The sequence below is a fragment of the Petaurus breviceps genome, unplaced genomic scaffold (assembly GCF_028583685.1).
Source record: "Petaurus breviceps papuanus isolate PSGF00001 unplaced genomic scaffold, PetGlider_PUasm1.0 688, whole genome shotgun sequence".
NCBI classification, from domain to species: domain Eukaryota; kingdom Metazoa; phylum Chordata; class Mammalia; order Diprotodontia; family Petauridae; genus Petaurus; species Petaurus breviceps.
The window spans coordinates 4,849,989-4,870,297 of record NW_027186457.1 but is presented as its reverse complement, the minus strand read 5'-3'; positions in this window follow the sequence as shown (position 1 = coordinate 4,870,297).

Here is a 20,309-nt window from a genome sequence, read left to right as displayed (position 1 = left end):
TGAGTTTCCAAGGCTTTATTTTTCCTACTGAAATATAAATATTCCTGGTATGGGTAGTAAGTTAGCTTAAGTGGATCACAAGACCACAAAATTTGAAGGGACCTCAATAGCTGTCTAGTCTAAACCATACACAAAAGAACCCTTTTCCCTTCATTACCATCCTCCACCTCCAGTGTAACAGACATGTCAAAAATAGATAAGTGGGAACCAAGTCAGATTATAATGTAAAATGTAAATTGGGAAATGTTGATCAAAATTTAAAAATGCAATATGACATAGGCAATATTAATTTGTGGTTTTCTAAGTCAATATTGAGTGGGAGAAAGCCAGTTCCATTTAAGTTTGACATGACTTCACTATAACATGTCCAACAAGTATAGCTACTCAAGACTCATCCAGATGAATATGAAGGAAGTGCTTCCAGGACTTTTGTAAGGCTGTGAATTTCCTGAGAAAATGTACCACTTGGACACTTTCCTAACATTTCAAAGGGAAGAAACCCCAATCAATAGATTAATAGGTTGCCCCTTCTATTTGTTGGTTTCCTGGCTGTTACTTGTTTGCAACAGTGAGGAAGCCTTAGGATGGCTGAAATGCACAGAGAAAAAGTGGAAAACTTTGTGGTTTCACTGGCCTGAGACTGATCTTTCAGAAAAATAATGCAGCATGGATCCCATGCAACTTTGGAGCCTCTACCTACCTCATTTTCAGAGTAGTTCTTTTGGGTAATTCAGTCATGCATGTCATGGCTGGAATCACCATTCAGTGCAAGGCTATTTTCTGAGTTTACAGAAAAACATAAATTGAAAGGCAAAAGCATCTAATTAATGCAACATTGAAATAGAGATTTCAAGAATGAAGTCAAGCAATAGAATCATTTTCTAGGAAATGGGATAAATGCCTTCTGGGTAAAATCTCTAAGAGGGTGAAAAAGTTGTACCACACACACACACACACACACACACACACACACACACACATATATATATAATTAGATGGGTATGAGGACACTGTTGATTAGTCACAGAGTTTTCCAAATTCTGTGAAGACAGCTTCTCGTCTCTGCTCACTCCAATGGCTTACCTCCATATAAGTTCAGCTCTCAGATCATAGATGTTCAGAAATACTGTGAGTTTTCTTTAATGCCAAATTCACTTGCTTTTCCATCTCTTCTCTCCATGTGGTTCTTCTTTCTTTTTCACCTTCAAGCTACTTGACTCAATCCCTGCATCCAGATACAAGGCTTCACAGAAGTCCCATATCCTTTAACTTCCTTGGAGAAAAGTTTCTGTCTTATATTGTGAGCAACTGAAGCCATGTTTAAAAGGTTACATTAAGGGCAGGGGCAATTCTTACTCACATTATCATCTCCTCCTCTTCCTCCTTCACATTGGCTCCTCACTTTGATGGCACTATTTATAATGATAGCTACTTCTTGCTATTGATAATGATGGTGGTAATAACTAACCTTTCTAGAGTTCTTTACCATGACAAAATGTTTTTCATCCATTATTTTATTTGATTCTTGTAATAGTCTTGCAAAGTACTTAGCACTAATATTATTATTCTCATTTTACAAATACAACTCAGACAGGTTATGACTTGTCCAAGGTCACACAGCTAGTATGAAGCAGAGCAGAGATTGGATACAGATACTCTGAATCAAAATCCAGAAAAGCTGACTTATCCATGAAACAGTCATAAGGTTTATACATACACACGTGTGTATGTATGTATGTGTGAATATATGTATATGTTTTAAAATTTGTAAAATGTTGAGTACAAAATGTACTCAGTACATCTTGAAAGTTTTTTTTAAAGAAAGGAGAGGGAAAGAAAGGGGAGATAAATAAAAATGAAGATAAATATTATTTCCCTGTTACAGTAGAAAAACAAAGGTGGGTAGATAAATTATTGGACTTGTCAAAAAACACACAGTGGATCTACTAAAATTAGCAGTCAAATTTAAACCACTGCCTTCCAGGACAATGCTTTCACATTGTATTTTGCTAGACCCAACCCCCCAAAATGAATTCCTGTATGAAGGGAAGGTGCTTTCTAAGATTTTCTCCACCTTCAGTTCTAGGACCCCCCCCCAAAGCCCAGATCCTTTTATTTTGCTAAATGAAGCAATCTTCAATACATAATGGAGTAGCTCTTCACCAGGTTCCTTGTGCCTCATTCTTCTAGTGCCTAGAGCTACAGCATGCTATGGGTAATCTCTTGAGTAAATAGTTATGGAAATTCATTTTAAAAATAAGAATCCATGTTTATTAGGTGTTTTCCATGCCATCCTATGAAACAGGCAGTGTTAGGATTATTATTCCCATTTTACAGAAGAGTAAATTGAGGTTAGGTGAGATAATGTAGCTCTATTTCCCAATTAACACAAGACAGAATCTGGACACGATGCTAGGTCTTCTGGGTAGGCATATGCTTGGGAACAAAGGCAGTGTGGGCTCTGCTGCAGTCCCTGGCCCCTCAAACAATGGTCCTGGGATCAATAAAGCTCCATTAGAGTTGGAAAGCAGAGAAATTATACATAAATCAATGCATGAGTCTAATGCAAGAGATGTCACAAGGTACTTCATGATTAATTGCTAAGTCAGTGGCAAGTCTTCATGCAGAAGGAGAAACTTCATCTTCACGTAGATGAATAAGTAGGATTTAAGTAGTAGTTTAAGATGGGATTCAATTCAGCAAAGATTTATTAAGTATCTATTATCCAGAAGGACCCAGGAATCAGGTTAGGCAGTGAGGAGAGAGACAAAGAGAGAAAGAGGGGAATGGAGGCAGGAAGGGAGAGACAGAGACAGATGGAAAGAGGGGGAAATGGGAAGAGGGAAGGAGAGAGACAGAAAGAGAGAAATGGAAGGGGAGAGAGCATCAGAGACAGCAAGGGAGACAGATGGAGGAAGAGGGGGGAGAGAGAAAGAGAGACAGAGTGTGACAGGGGTAAGAGGGAAAGAGGGAGGGGGAGAAAGAGAGAGATAGAGATGACAAGAGACTGAGAAAGAGAGGGAGACAGATGAATAAGGGGGAAAGAGGGAGAAAGGGAGGGAGAAAGAGAGAGAGAGAGACAAAGACAGAGAGGGGGAGGAGAAAGAGAGAAAAAGAAAGAGAGAGAGATGGAGAGGGAAGAAAGAGGAAGAGAGGGAGGGGGGACAAGAGAGAGAGACAGACAAAGAAAGACAGACACAAAGAAAGACTGCTGGAAAGGGGGAAAAGAAGGAAAGAGGGAGAGGGAAGGAAGAGAGACAGAGAGACAAAGAGAGAGATAGAGAAAGCGTCATAGGATCATAGATTTGGAGTCAGAAGGAACCTTAAAGGTCACCTAGCCTGAGCCGTCTATTTTACAGGTGAGGAAACTGAGGCCTAGGCAGTTTAGGTGACATGCCCCAAGACCTAGTGAGCAGTGGAGCTAGGCACCCAGAGCTCTCGGGCTGACTCCAAGCCTAGCGTGCTCTCTGCTGCACCAAACTCCCTGCCATCTTAGAGCCTTTATTCTGCCGAATGTATAAACTGACGCATAGGCTAGGGCTAGAAGCAGACTTGGGATTTCATTGGTGTAGGGAACTCCTCGTGGAGGGAACTCCTTCTATTAGAGCTGATCGCCACCTTTTCCTCAATATAGAATCTCAGAGAATTGTCTGGGGGCACTGAGAGAGGGGCCCTCTGACCAACGCTCTGGTCAGGAATGGAACCCAGCCCTTCCTGGCCTCGAGGCTGCCTCTTTCTATCTACTCTCCTCAAATTAACAACTGTGGTGACGGTGGGAAAGCAGACATGAACTGCTCGTTAAATAATTTCATTTTCCTCTAACGAGCTAGACAGTGCCAAGAACAACAACAAAAATAAATATAAATCACAAAACAGAAGAAGAAAGAAAATGTTTCTTCCACGGTTTAAAAGACCTTGCTTGGGGAGATTAGGAAAGTCTTCCCCTAGGAGGTGGCACCTGAAATTAAGGAAGCTCGAGATTCTACAAACCCTCGTCAAGAGTTCCCGTAGGAAAGTCTGGGGGAAGGTGAGGGACAGGAAAGAAGCCTTGATTGTCAGCCTAACGTGGTTTATGGGGCATCCCTTTTGCTCCTGCCAGAAGAGCACACGCACAGCCGGGAGCCATTTGCTCTCAATGGGAAGCAAGGTCCATCAATCGGAATCCGTGGAAATGAATACTTTGAAATTCCCATGGTCTGTGTGGGCAGCCACTGCTCCGCACCTTCCTCCTCCGCAGCCACTGGGGACCTCGAAGCTCCCCAAGTTTCTTGCAGTTTATGTTCTGCTCACGATGAGCCTGAACGTTTTCAAAATGACTAAGAACCTGCAGCTGCCTGCCTCACAGATTCCCGGAACTTTGCACCTGGACAGAAAGGATGGGGCCGTATTTCATCAGAATGTGGCCACTAGGCCCAATATTTTATTTGAATGAGAAAAATCCTCTGAGGGGAGTTCTATGAAGCATATCAAACATGCTGATGGAGGGAAATAATTATATTAAGTCTAACACCAAGAAGGACTATATTATAAGGCCGTAGACCGTGAAATATCTTTTCATCAAAATTGTTCTTTGAGGAAGTGGAGTATGTGCTTCCAAATTAAGCCACCACCATTACGAACCTGTTTCGTGTTGAGAATAAAAATGTATAGAATCTCATCTCCCCAAAACTAATTATTCTTATGAGCCATAAATGTCACAATAGGCACTGGAATTTATTTGAGCGAGGTCGGGATGGATATGCACCAAGTTATGGACATTAATAAAAGCTAACCTAATCAGGGGACTCTTTTGAGAATGACACATTCCTGGGGATCAGGAGTAAGGAGAACAGTTTAAATATGATCTCAGAGACTTACTAGCTGTGTGACCCTGAGCAAACCACTTAATCTCCATCTGCCTCAGTTTCCTTATCTGTTACACAGGGATAATAGCAATACTTACCTCCCAGGATTCCTAATAGGCTAAATTGAAATAGTGTCTATAAAGTGCTTTGCAAACCTTAAAGCATTATACAAATGTTTATCATCATTGTCATCATCATCATCATCCTGAATATACCAAGGGAAATTCTTCCTATCTATGACCCCTATGGCGCTTTCTCTATATCTCTCTTTGTCTCTGTCTCTCTTTCTTCCCTCTCTCCCTCCCTCTCTCCTTCTTTTCCCCCCTCCAGCAGTCTGTCTTTCTTTGTCTGTCTCTATCTCTCTCGACCCCCTCCCTCTCTTCCTCTTTCTTCCCTCTCCATCTCTGTCTTTCTTTGTCTCTCCTCCTCTCTCTCCATCTTTCTCTCTTTCTCCCTCCTTTTCCCTCTCTCCCTCTTTCCCCCTTATTCATCTGTCTCCCTCTCTTTCTCAGTCTCTTGTTATCTCTGTCTCTCTTTCTCCCCCTCCCTCTTTCCCTCTTATCCCTGTCACCCTCTGTCACTGTTTCTCTCTCTCCCCTCTTCCTCCATCTGTCTTCCTTGCTGTCTCTGATGCTCTCTCCTCCTCTCTCTCTTTCTCCCCTTCCATTTGTCTGTCTCTGTCTCTCTCCTTCCCTCTTCCCATTTCCCCCTCTTTCCATGGGTCTCTGTCTCTCCCTTCCTCTCTCCCTCCCGCCATCCCCCTCTTTCTCTCTTTGTCTCTCTCTTCACTGCCTAATTTAACAACTGTGGTGATGGTGGGAAATTCTTCATAGTCACAACAAAATTATTGGCAAGTCCAGAAAAAATGTTATGGTTGGAAGGCAGCAGCATCGCTGAGAAAAAAATTCAGGGGACATGGGTTCTAATCCTGATGCTTTTACAACTGACCTGTATAACCTTGGGCAAATCATTTTACTTTCTGGGTTTTATTTTATATTTGAGGAATGTAACAACTGTGGGGATGGTGGGAAAGCAGATATGAACCATTCGTTAAATAATTTCATTTTCTTCTAATGAGCTAGACAGTGCCAAGAACAAAGAAATCACAAAACAGAGGAAGAGAGAAAATGTTTCTTTATGGTTTAAAAGATCCTGGAGAGATTAGGAAAGTCTTCCTCTAGGAGGTAATACTTGAAATGTACCTTCAAGGAAGGTAGAGATTCATTTCACAAATGAGGAAGTTTGACTAGAATTCAAAAGTTCTTCATCTTTTTTTTTTTTTTTGCATCATGGAACTTTTTAGCAGTTGGGTGAAAGCCATGAATCCCCTTCTGAGAATAGTGTTTTTAATCAATAAAATAAAATACATAGGATTTCAAAAGAAAACAATTATATTGAAATGCAGTTATTGAAATCTTTCTCTTCCTTCAAAATCCAACTCAGGGACCACCTTCTCCACATGGTTTTCCCTGATGGCCCCAGTTGACTGTGCTCTCTCCCGTCTCCCAATTTCATAGATCATTTTGTCAGGGAATCTTTTTTTTTGTACCTCTCCTGCCTTTCCCTACATTCTGCCTTTTATTATTTGTGTTTGCTGTTGTTGAGTCATTTCAGTCGTGTCCTACTTTTCTAGGCCCCATTTGGGGCATACCCAGCAAAGATACTGGAGTGGTTTGCCATTTTCTTCTCCAGATCACTTTACTGATGAAGAAATTGAGGCAAACAGGGTTAATTAATGTGCCTAGGGTCACACAGCTAGTAAGTGTCTAAGGTCAGATTTGAACTCAATTCTTCCTGAGTCCAGGCTGGGTGGTTGTAATGGAATTGCCAAGGAAAGGCAACTTCCCAAGGTTCAAAATACCAGCATAGGTGCCCTCCATTTTATTCAGTGACAAATCAAGAACAGAGAAGATCAAAAGATGACATCATTCCAAATACAGCATTTACTAAATGTGATTAAATAATCTCCAAGGACTACCCCACCCCAGGACCTTCCAATCATTCAATCAATTACAAAGTCTCTGTTCTAAATACTTCTCCACCCCTAGGCTATACCTTAATTTAATCCACCACAAAGTCCCTCTTCTCAAATGGAGATTAGTTTCCAAACATAAGGTCAAAAGTTCCCCACCCATGGATCACAATTGAATCTACCCCAGAGTTACATCAAGTTTAAACACAGCACTTAATACCCAAATGGAGGTCTTTTCTTCATCTTGACAGGAGGCAAGTTCTCAGCAATCTTAGTTCCTGGGGAGACAAGGCTTAGCAAGGCCACAAGATACACTGCCAGTCCCTTCATTAATTCATCCCCTGTCTGTAGAACAGTCCTAGAACCCCTGAAAACATTAGCAAAGCCCTCTCCCAGGATTTCTGTAAACATACAACCAGAAAATCCTTCTTCAGGGCTTCTGAACCAACAGAAAGGTTCCCAGACCCCTGCAACAATAGCACTGTCCTTCACCAGTGGACAGTATTCACTCTGTCTGCAGGACAGTCTCCAGACCCCTGCAACAACAGCACTGTCCTTCACCAGTGGACAGTATTCATTCTGTCTGCAGGACAGTCTCCAGACCCCTGCAACAACAGCACTGTCCTTCACCAGTGGACAGTATTCACTCTCTGTCTGCAGGACAGTCTCAGGGCTTCTTAACCAAAAGCCAGGTTCCAGGACTTCTTCAACAGGACAGTCTTTCACCAGTGGACAAATCTGGCAAAACAACATCAAAACAGACAGACAAAGTACCAGCAAAACAGCCATGTCTCCTCAGTCCTTGGCAGCTCAGGGGGCAGGTCTCAAAAGTCCAGGGCAATTCAAAGTGGCCCCAGCAATCCTTCTCAGTCTCTCTCTGCCTCCACGTGCGTGCCGCTTCCAAAAAAGATCTTCCGCCTCTCTCTTGTCTCTCCAAATCTACGTCACCAGCTCCTCCCAGTTCAGGACTTTCTTTTCACATCAACAAGTCCATCCCACAGGTGGGATTAACAAGCTCTGGGTTTTAACACAATCAATTTGAAAACCAAGCCAATACAGGGGAATCTTTAATTGCCATTACTATCACAGTGGTCTATCCACCAAACCACCTAGCTACCCAGCAGCTTTCTGTTCTTAAAAGTTTAAAAACTGCATTAAGACTTTTGGGACATAATGTATATTAAATCACTGTACCATTTATCTGTGAAGTCACAGAGATTAGGGTTCAATGTGGGAGAATTCTGTATAACAATCTATCTCACCTGACTCATGTACCCCACTTAGTTTGAAACTAGGAAAATGTCTAAAGTCAGTCAGAATCAGGGACTCAGTTGTCCACTAGACCCAAGCAAAAAATAGCATTGAATCAGTAAAATATTTGACTAGCAAAATAACAGGAAATAATCTCTCTCTCTCTCTCTCTCTCTCTCTCTCTCTCTCTCTCTCTCTCTCTCACACACACACACACACACACACACACACACACACACACTCCTCAATGAGTATAAACTTTTCCTTTTTCCCCAGAGTATTTGACAAACTCCTCCAAGACTCATACTCCAGGATTAGGAGGGGTTCAAGCTAACAGGAAATATTAGGGCAGACAGCTTTGCTGGTCTGATTCAAACCTGCTACCCACTGGACTGTGCAACCTCATTTCATGTTCCCAGGAACTTGTCATCTTGGTTGATCTCTTTGCATCTTGATTTATCTCCTTATTCTTATAGACATAGTCTACCCCTGCCCAGTTGTGGCTGCCACCTTCTTTTAAAGGGAAGGGGGCAAGGCAGGGAGTTATAGATATAAAGCTTTAAGAAGATATATTTATCCATATTACCTAGAATAACCACTTAGGAATTCAGGAATGCTAATGAAAAAGTGTTAAGATGTAATTAATTTCAAAATTAATTAATTTTAAGATTCAGTTTTGTCAAGATATTAGGAGACACCCTGTTCTCAAGAGCTAAGGCCCAGCAAATAGGCCCTGAGCTTGGCATAACAACCATCCTTTTGTGCTCACCCTCTGGATGATCTCCCCCTCTGGCAAAATCACATAATTATTGTATTGCTTTGACAGGACACTTACCTATGCTCTGGTCATGATTCATTGTTGCTGTTAGCCCTCATTATCGGGGCTATAGCTGACTGTACAGCCACAAGTATATAAATCCAGGTTCAGCCGCACTAAAGTAGGTCTCCCTCCCCGCTGCCCCCCACTAGGGGTGGGGCTTTGGCTCATGCATCCTTGATGCAAGCCATTTCCCTCACTTTGTTTGATTCCTGATTCTCTACCCTGCTCTGTTCAGCTCTGGTCACCCACAGGTTAGAAGCCAGTTCGACCCAGCTGACACTTTCTTGGCTTAGCCTGTTTTAACATAACCTGATTAAATAAAATCTTGCCCACACACTTTATTTGTTCATATGCCTAATGTGAATACTGAAGACACTATATTCAGATAACCCTGAATACAACATGAGAAAGATCATTATTTTTGCAAATAAAAGTAAAATGAACTTGCCATGATATAATTTTTAACGATGAATGCTGAATAAATGAATTGCAAATAGACTAAAAACACCTGTAATAACTCTGAAATGGAAAATGGGACTAAATAACACCAAATATCCAGAAGAAAAAAATTTAAAAACCCAGAAATCTAAATGTTTCTGAATACCTAGATGAAAAGGGGTTATAAGCAAGACATGTAGTGTCTTTGCTGAGTTCTTCCCCCTCTTTTCTTCGGCTGTCACTCTGTAGGTGCTATAGTTTACAGGCATTAGGAGAGGGGCCATCAATATCCAGGATCAATAGAAGTGGGGCTCAGCTGGGGTCTTACTCTTAAAAATTCTCCAACTAAAGGTTATTGGTTCCATGTAAGGCTGCTGCCTTATCCAGGGCCTCTTCATACATCAAAGTCTCTCGTGCTGACAGATGAATTAGCTTTTGTTTACTCTTTCATTTCCAATTCTAATATTCTTTATTTTTCCCCCAACATACTTTCCCCCAAAATAAAGAAGTCCAATTTTTTTAAGCAACTATCATGAATACAGGCCCTAATTTTTTATTTACTGGTAGACTTTAACCTCGACTTAGATTTAATCAAGTAACAGTGCCTTGCCTCATCCCATTTTGGAATATTTCATATTTATAGGAAATGTTTTAGGGGACCATCTCCAGTTATCCTGATCTATATCTTGTCATTGGAACCAGATGGCTCTGGAGAAAAAAGTGAGGCTGGAGACTGCACAGCCCTCCCTCACTTAAATCCAATTCACTTTCAAATTATGGTATCACCTCCCTGACATCATGGTCCTCTTAGAGAATGAAGAACAAACATTTCATATTTATGTTTGTGGAGGAAAAGATACTTTTTTAAAAAATCGACATTCACATAGCAGGTGTTTGCAAAGAAATTGACTGAGATTATCATACTTGGTACTGGAAGTGGGACAGCCCCATGAGTCAGATGTTATAGGTGTTATCATGGGTACTGTGCAGATAAGGAAACTGGCTTAGGGAAATGAAATGGCTTACCCCCAGCAAACAAGCAAGTGCCAGAGAGAATCTAGGTCTTCCTGTCCCCAGGTCTAATGGCCTACCCACTGTGTGACCCTACTTTTCATAGCAGAGGCAAAAGATGTCAGGCTTCTTTTGGGGGGGAGGGGAGGTGGGATGTTGTTTTTTTTTTAACTTCTTGTCCTCTTGTCAGTACCCCAAGGAACTTCTCAATTCAGATCTCAGCCCAGCTCATGCCTGCAGACCAAGTCCCCCAATGGGCCCTCAAAGTGACCCAGCCATTTCATAGCTCACTTGCCTTCAGAACTTCGCAGACAGGGTGGCTAGGTGGTGCAATGAATAGTGCACGAGCCCTGGAGTCAGGAGGACCTGAGTTCAAATATGGCCTCAGACACTTAACACAAAAACTAGTTGTGTGACCTTGGGCAAGTCACTTAACCCCAATTGCCCTCCAAAAAGCGAAAAGAAAAAAAAAAGAACTTCTCAGACATCCTTGCCTTGGCTGCATCTTATGCAATCAGAGAAAATATGTACATTTATACACTCTGGGCCTGGAAGGCCTTTTAAATAACAAAAGAAACATTTCCTCTGTTTCTGTTTTGTGATTTCTTTGCTCTTGGCAAAGTCTGGCTCATCAGAGGAAAATGAAATCACTTAACCAGCGAGCTCATTTCTGTTTCCTGCCAGGTAGAGCCTGTATCATTCATCTTGAGGTTATTCCAGTCACTAAGACTTCTTATCTTAATGAAACTTATTTCATCGAGGGCCTACTATGTTCCAGGCTTCCAAATCACATGTGTTCCCTTCATCATGTGTATTCTTCAAAGACATTATTTCTATCACTCACATGGTTTCTAATTCCTGCAACAAATCTAGTATTTGTCAAGTCATGCTTTAGATCATATTTCTTTGGCACACGCTGATGCCACTGGCCCATAACAAATATCAGGTCCCCTCGTCACATTAAAATAGATTAAAAAAAGCCAACCTATCATGGCATGACCACTAAGGCATCAAAACCAAAACAAATAAGAAAAAATGGAGTAGTAGCAATATCTGGGAACATGTCTTGGAGAGTAAAATCTTTATTGCCTGATTTTAGGTGAAATCTATCCTGACTCCACCCCTTGTCATTTCCACATAAGTCTCTCGTGCCAAATCATGCTGATTTAGATATAGACTTAAGTTGGAAGGGACTTCTGAGGCAGAATCCAGAACCTTCATTTTACAGATGAGACGAAGGAGATGCATTGTTTCACCCAGAGTCACACCCTACTAAGTATCAGAGACAAGATTTAAATCTATTTCTTTCTGATGCCCTATTTACCACACCATGGTCCAGCCTTCCTAAGGATGAAAAGAATATGTGGACTTCCCTTATCTGCAGACACCTTCCTAAATTTGGTGGGAGCTTCCACAGGTCAACTATGATGATCAGTCACATTTTGAGGGAGGGGGGAGAGGACAGGATGTATAGAGGAAAGGGACCGTGAAAAGAATGAACTCATTGGGATCATTCTTAATATCCAAAGTGGAAAATAACCAGAAGCAACTCAGGGCCATCCTTACTCTGGAAATCCCTCAGGATTGGCCACAGTTCTGACCCTTTATATTTAGAAGCCTCAATTCTAAAAGTTTACAATAAAAGGAACCCCTTTGTGAAGATTTTGTAGAAGGGAAAGAACTGTGGCCATAAGGCAGTCCCTAGCCAGACAAGAACAGAGGGAAGCTTTGCCTTTGGTGTCCTCAGAAAGACTGTCTAAATCATTCCTACCTACCTGCCTTAGAGTAACAGCCCCTCTTTAGCTTGCCCAGGGTCCCAGGTTTTTCTCATTAATTCCTCTAATAAAACTCTCAGAAATATTAAAATCATTCAAATTAAGGTAAATATAACCTAACTTTTTCCTTTACTTTCTCCCTTCTTTCTTCCTTCCTTCCTTTCTCTCTCTCTCTTTCTTTTTTTACCTTCCTTCCTTTTACCCTGCCTCCCTTCTTTCTTTCCTTCCTTTCTTTTTTCTCTCTCTTTTTCTTTCTTTCTTCTTTTCTTCTTTCCTATTTCTCTTCCTTCCTTTCACTCTTTTTTATTCCTTCCTGACCTTCTCTCTTCTTTTCTTTCTTTCTTGCCTTGGATCTCTCTATTTCACCAAGCCCAGAAGTGCAGTGATACAGTAGACATTCATGGACCCAATGCCAATCCTGATCATCACAGTTTTGACCATTTTTTTTTCTGACCTGGACCAGTTTGCTCTTCCTTTGGCAGCTGGTGTCCTTCTGCTCACTCCCTGAGGCTTACCATATTCATGTGAAGATACACAATATGACTGGAGAACTCAAGCAATCCACCAGTCTCAGCCTTCCCAGTGGCAGAGACTATAGCTCTCTACTATCCCACTGAGCTAAGCTGCCTAACTTGAATCTTAATATTGCTTTTCTCTTATTTGTATTTTAATAGGGGAAAAAACCTTAAGTCAAAGAGACAAGTTCTAAGTGTGTAATGGGAATGTCAATTTTTAAGATCTTCCCTGCCCCTAGGCTAAAGTGCACCTTGAGCCTGGGGTGGGAGGCTTGTTTTTCAGTAGATACTTTTTGATTAGCTAGTGGGTCGATAAGGTTGTTATTCTCTGAGCCAGGAGAAGGCTATATAAACCCTGATTTGAGGCTTTGATTTGGGGTGCCCACTTTGAGAAGTGTTCTGTGATTTGATCTGATGAGACTTTGGGAAGCTGTTGTTGAGAGCCCCCCCCCCCTTTGAAAAACCCAGATGTTGATTTGGTATGGATGTAATGGTTGGACAGTTTGGAAACTGTCTACTTGATCTGTTTCTCTATCTTGATAATTCTGTCTGTATACTCTGAAGTTCGGGGTGCTGAACTTTTTCCCCTGAACTAGGTAAACAATATATCTTTGACTGATTAAAGTAAGCTTGTTAACCCATTTTGAGTTGCTTTCCTTTAACAAAGCAGATCTAAGAACCTGTGTTGGCAGACACCCTGGGGATGCTGGGGTGCTTGCTGCTACAAAGTGATGTCATTTCAGACATCAGTAAGTTATGTAGATACGTGTTTGGTCAGATAAGAGTATTTTGGGAGGGGTGGCCAGGTAGCTCAGTGAGTAAGAGCACCGGCCCCAGAGTCGGGAGACCTGGGATCGAATCTGGGCTCTGATATTTAGCATCACACCCAGAAATAACTGGCCGTGCAACCTTGAGCAAGTTACTTGACCCCAATTGCTTAAAAAAAAAAGAGTCTTTTGTGGGAGGGATAAAAAGGGAACCATCCCTCTGTTGATGACATAATAAACATAATAGAATGTAAATTCTTTGAGTGCTGGTATTATTTAATTTATTTTATCCAGTGTAACTAGCAGAGTGCTTGACAGTCAGTAGGTGTTTAATAAATGCTTGTAGGATGATTTAAAACTAGGAGTTTGCCATCTAATCTACCTGACTCATAGGTTCAATATTATATAGACTAACAATATTGCATATAACAATGTTTTCTTTTCTGTTGTAGTTGGGGAGGGAGCAAGAGGATTATACTTGTAATTTCATTGGTATAGAATACTCCCAGATGAAAAGAATTCTTCTAGGAATGGAGATCTTTACACCCTCTGCAATTTATAATCTTTTTTTTTCTTCCTTTAAGGAGGGGGGAAGGCAGGGCAATTGGGGTTAAGTGACTTGCCCAAGGTCACATGGCTAGTAAGTGTTAAGTGTCTGAGGCTGAATTTGAACTCAGATCCTCCTGACTCCAGGGCTGGTGCTATATTCCTTGCACCACCTAGCCACCCCTGCAATTTATAATCTTAAAAGAACTGCCCAGGGCCTTCAGAAGTTAAGTGACTTGCCCAAGGCCATATGTCTGGTATGTGTCAGAGGCAGAATTTGAACCCAGATCTTTATGAATCCAGGGCCAGATTTCTATCTACTATACTAGGCTCCCTCAAACAAACTTTTATTGTCTTCTATGCAACAGATTTTTACTGTCTACTAAAATGTGATTATAACATAAGAGGATGATTTATATGAGAAATTGCTTTCATTAAGTTATAGTCATGCCTTCCACAGTAGGATTTGGGGAAGAAGGTAGCAAAAAAAATTAACCAAAAATGAAGAAAAATGTGACATTTGGGGCTGTTACTTACCAAGGTTCTATATCATTAGTCTTTCCTCAGAAATTACTATCTGTGTGACCCTGGGTAAGTGACATCATTTTGGGGGGCCTTGGTTCTTCATATGCAAAATTAGCGTTGGGAGTTGGGGATTGGACTAAATGACGTCTGAGGCCTCTTCAAGCTTTAGATCAGGGTCCTTAGGCTCTCATGGAGGGAGGGAAGTGCGTTTGGGGTAGAGGGGTGGGGTTAGGGCTGGGAAGGCAAGGAGAAAGGTCAGAAGTAGGATGGACAGTTCTATTTTCAAAATGACTTAGACACCTGTCCTCTATTCTGAAAAACAAAAACAAAACAAACAAAAATCCAATATTGTCTGTTTTCCAGGTGTCAAGACATCCATTAAGGCAGTTGGGTTCCATGGTTGATGAAAAGATTTCCTCCAAAGTAAATGGCACATTTAAAACCGACAAAAACAAAAACAAACCCTACCTCTAAGCTCTGGGTATGAGTGCACCACTCTCCTTATCAAGAAAGTCAATCAAATGTAAAGCATCCTCTCAGCTCTAGCAAAGAGAAATATCTCTTGAAAATGGAGCGATATTTGGCAGATCATTTCTATACATGGACAAAACATGCCTGAGGCTTCAGGAGGGTGTCTGAGTTCCATCAGTTCAGCCAAAGTGAAAGCATTCTCTCAGAGACACTCCTTTCCCTTTTTCTACATTCCCTCCAAGTGCTAACTGCTTGGCAACAAAGAACTGTGACCGTTCATCTAATATTGATGAGCCCTTGGCTTCCAAAAGGAAGGACTGAGGAGAGAAAGAGAAGTTTTGAAGTCAGTTCTAACTGTATTTTGAAAGGAAAGCATTGCTGATGAAAGAGTGAAGATTGGACCTTAATACTGAGCAGCTAAGCCTGGGGTGAGGGCTGTTTTGTGATCCTCCAAAGGCATACTTTTATAGGGGTGGGAACGAGACCTGTGATTCCATCCATATAGGGATCTATAAGGGCTCCAATTACAAATGAAAGGCACTACCTTCTCTTTGACTTATACTTTTCAAAAGTCCCCTAGAACACCAAAACATTAAATATCCTGCCCAGGGTCACACAGCAAGATATATGTTGGGAAGCAAGACTTGAACCCGGATCTTTTTGGTTTCAAGGATATGTCTCTGTCTATTGCACCACACTGTCTCTCATTAAAATTCTCTTAAAGCCCTTCCACCCTGTCATCCCCATTAGTTAGGAGACTTGAGCAAGGTGCTTAGGATACAAGGTTAAAGGTTGGGGTGCAGGTAAGAATGAAGGTAGGTAGGATACTTAGAAATAAAGGATGAATGGGACTTTAGGCCAGCCCTGGATACCCTATGCAATAACCATTTTGAGGAAGCCTATGCTTATCATAGCATAATATATTTAGAGTTGCACGAGACACTCATAATTATCATGTACAACTCCCTCATTTTCAGAGGAGGAAACTAAGGCACATTAATATCCCTCCCCCACTTGCATGACAAAGAACATATAAGTGTTAAGTAGGAGGGAAGAATTTAAACCCATGCCCACTGAATCAAAATAAAGTTTCTCTTCCCATCTCTCCACTCACACAACCATGAATTTAGCTCAGGCTGCCATCATCACTCACCTAGGTAAGAAACTTGTAAATTTTCTGCTTGCCTCAGGTCTCCCCTCATTCTAATCTTCTATGCTTAGTTACCAATGTGATTTTTCTAAGGCATAGATATGACCAGACCACTCTCTGCTCATTGAGCTCCAGTGGTTCCCCAGGACCTCCAGAATCAAATATAAACTCCATTGTCTGGTGTTTAAAGCTGTTCCCAACCTAACCTCTTCCTACCTTTCTAGTCTTTCTAGTTTTATCCTTACAATGTCTATATTCCAATAATAACCATCCTATCTCCCATCTCCAAACCTTTGTACTAGCTGTCAAACCACTCCTTGAGAGGTCTAGGATGCCCCCCCCCCCAAGCCCCTTGGTTTCTTTTATGTCCTTCAAAGATCAGCTCAAATCCTACTTACTCCAAAAGATCTTTCTTGGTGGTCCAGGACCCTAATGTCTTCCACTGTCAGAGTGCCTTCTGTCTATCCTGCATGTATCTCATCTGCCTAGTTATTTCCAAGTTGTCTCCCATATTAGAATATGAGCTTCGTGAAGAGAAGGGCCATTTTTTCACCCTTTGTATATATCCCCAGTGATAATCACAATGCCTGGGTGTAATGTAAATGCAAATTTAAAGATCTTGCCTGCCCCTAGGCTAAAAAGCACCTGGAGCCTGGGGTGGGAGGCTTGTTTTTCAGTAGATACTTCTTGATTGGCCAGTGGGTCCAGAAGGTTGTTACATTCTCTGTGCCAGGAGAAGCCTATATAAGCCCTGATGTGTAGCTTTGTTTTGGGGCTCACTTTGAGAAGTGTTCTGTGATTTGATCAGATGAAACTCTGGAAAGCCGTTGTCCAGAGCCCCCAGGCTTTGAAACCCAGATGTTGTTTGGTATGGATGTAATGGTTGGACAGTTTGGAAATCTGTCTACTTGATCTGTTTTTGTCTTCATAATTCTGTCTGTATACTTTGAGATTCGGGGTGCTGACCTTTTTCCCCTGAACTAGGTAAACGATACATATCTGACTGATTAAAGTAAGCTTGTTAACCCGTTTTGAGTTGCTTTCCTTTATCAAAGCAGATCCAAGAACCTGTGTTGGCAGCAAACCCTGAGGACCCTTGGGGTGCTTGCTGCTACACTGGGACATGCTTAGGGTTTCATAAATGCTTGACTAACTCACCGACTTATGACATTGCTCTACTTCAAGGATTGTTCATATAATCTCTATGGATATTCCCTTTACTCGTGTAGATCAAACCCTAGTGTGCCTTATTTACACATTTATGAGTTGTCATGGCCAAAAATCTTCATCTCCTCATGACCAGCCCTTTGGCAAGGGGCCTCTCTACACTTAACGACATGGGTACTATGACAAGAGAGAAATACAGTTACACCTGGTCTAAATTCAAAAACTACAGGGACATTTTCAGGAAAAACCTAGTGTCAGGCTTTATTGATTGGTCACATAAACTGCATGGCTGACTTCTGTCCTCCAGGAAGTAGAGCGAGGAAAAATCTTAAATATGTACTGGAGGTAGATAGATAGATAGATCTATAGACTGATAGATTGACAGATGATAGAATGATAGAGAGCAGACAGATAGACAGACAGACCTAAGCATAGATAGATAATAGACAGATAGATGATAACTAACTAGCTAGTGAGAAAGAGACAGAGACAGAGAGAGAAAAAATGTGCACATTTGTTAAACATTTACTATGTACCAGTTACAGTGCTGAGAATACAAATACAAGTGGAACAGCAGTCCTTACTTTCAAAAAGCTTCTATTCTAAAGGAGGAAGTTGGACATAAAGAAAAGAACTTTAAAAGGGGTTAGAGAGGGGTCAGTCACCACATGTGGCAAAGCTCCTAGGGAATAGAAGGAAAGTGGTAGTAGAAAGGTAGCTCTTTTATAGGAATAGGCAGTGGGAAGGAAGAACAGAGACCTTGAGAATTTAAGAGATATCAATTAACTTTCTCCCCCCAAAAAGTCTTTATTCAATGATGATGATGTATTCTCTTCTGCCTTGCAGATTTACTCAAAGTTCAATTATGTATCCTCCTAAGACATTGTCTCTTGGTTCCCAAAGTAACTGCCTGTGAAAAATGGTTTTTATACATCCTTTCCCTGTGGTCTCGCTTACATAACATGTCATTCATTCAAGGCATTCATGATTCCCAAATTCCAGGACCCAGCAGGATACTGTGTGAAATGTACTGCCCAAGGAAACAGGGATTCAGAACAGGATACTGTTGGTCTGCAGGGAGTTTTGAGCTGTCAATGACCTGGACTGAACCATTTGTACAGGCAAGTTCCTCCAGTAACTTACTCTAGGGCACTACATATCTCTATAATTCAGACTTATGGGGATGTCAAGGTGGGGAGAAAAGAATAGGTTCTTTCATAGATTATAGCATCACAGATCAAGAGCTGGAAGGAACCTAAGGGGCCATCTTGCTCACCTCCCTCATTTTACAGCTGAGAAACTGAGGCCAAGAGGCAATGACGTATGCATGGCCATATTGGTATTAAGTGTCCAAATTGGAATTTAAACCCAAGTCCCTTAGCTTCATAGCCAAGACTCTCTCCCCTGTACCATGCTGCCTCCTCTCCTAAATCAATAATGGATATTTATTAAATGTCTGCTGTGCACAGAATATTATATTATTCTCAGGGCAGAGACAAAGATGAATATAATTTGGTCCCTGTCCCCACTGAGTTTTTAATTTCCTATTAGGAGGATGAAAAAGTAAACACATATGATACTGTACATAAGAATGATAAATGAATGAAAGTCAAGTCAATAAGCATTTATTAAGTGCCTACTGTGAGTGCCAGGCAGTGAACTAAGTACTTGGTATTCAATGAAAAGCAAAAATGGTACCTGCTCTCAAGGAACTCACAATCTAATCATAAAAAATTAGTGGAAACAAAGTGTCACTGGGGTTAAAGTGTTATTAATATTACATAATGTTTAAAGAAATGTACTTTTATTCATTTGAAATGCAGAAAAATGCAGTTATCTGAAACTCTTGGAAAATGAATCATTCTAGAAAGTCAATTTTTCTGGATAGTTGAGAAATACCCTTTTCAACATCTAGTCTAATCTATCTTTAGCATTTTACCTAAATTTAGTCTTTTTTTGCCTTAATTTGTAATTCTTTTTTATTTTGTATGGAAATCTTGCTTAAATTTTTATAAATAATTTTATAATTTGAAATCTTACTGATTCTAGAAAATAAACTGTCATCTATGAGACTTTCTGCTTTGGGAGGAATTGTCTTTGTCTCTTTTCTTGCTGTCAGATGTTGCATCTCGCTGTGGCCAGTGTACCTTTCCATGATAGCTTCTCTTCCTTTTTGATATGCTATTTTTAATCTTCAAAGAGTTAGAAAATTAGACATTGTTGTTCCATCATCTCCAATGCTTTGTGACCCCATTTGCAATTTTCTTGGCAAAGACACTGGAATAATTTGTCATTTCCTTCTCTAACTCATTTTACAGATAAGGAAACGGAGGCAAACAGGATTAAATGACACAGCTAGTAAGTGTCCGAGGTCAGATTTGAACTCAGATATCCCTGACTGCAGGCGGAGAGCTCTATCCCTTGTGCCGCCTCACTGCCCCAGAGAATTAGATAAGTGAGCTTGTTAGAAATGCCCCCAAATAAGAGTAAACAGGCTCTTCATAAGGGTCTCAAAGGCTTTCTTAAGAGTCAAGAACATGAGGCTTGTGTGTGAGATTTTCAGCATTTAATTTGGCTTCTCACAGTTCTTTTTAGATAATAATAACCAATATTTATATTGTGTTTGCAATGTATTTTTATACATTATCTCATTTGAACATCATTTAATACTTGTTTTGTAAGCATTTTGTATTTACTTATCTACATACATGTTGTTTTACCCCTGTAGCTGGAGTACAGTGGAAAGAGGATGAGCTCTAGACTTAGATGACCTAGGTTCAAATCCTGCTTCTGAGATTTCCTTCCTCTATGATTTTGGCCAAGTGGCTTAATCTTTTTGCATCTGTTTTCTCATCCAAAAAATGGTGGAGCTGGACTAGATAGCACCTTAAGTCCTTTCCATCTTGCCAGCCATGATTCTCCTTTATTTGTGATTCTTGAGAGCAGGTACGCTCTCAGAAGGCAGGCTTGTTTCATTCACTGTACTTGTCTCCTCATATGCCTGGCTTACCACAGGTGCTTAATAATTACTGACTGATTTTGTTCTTGTATCTCCAG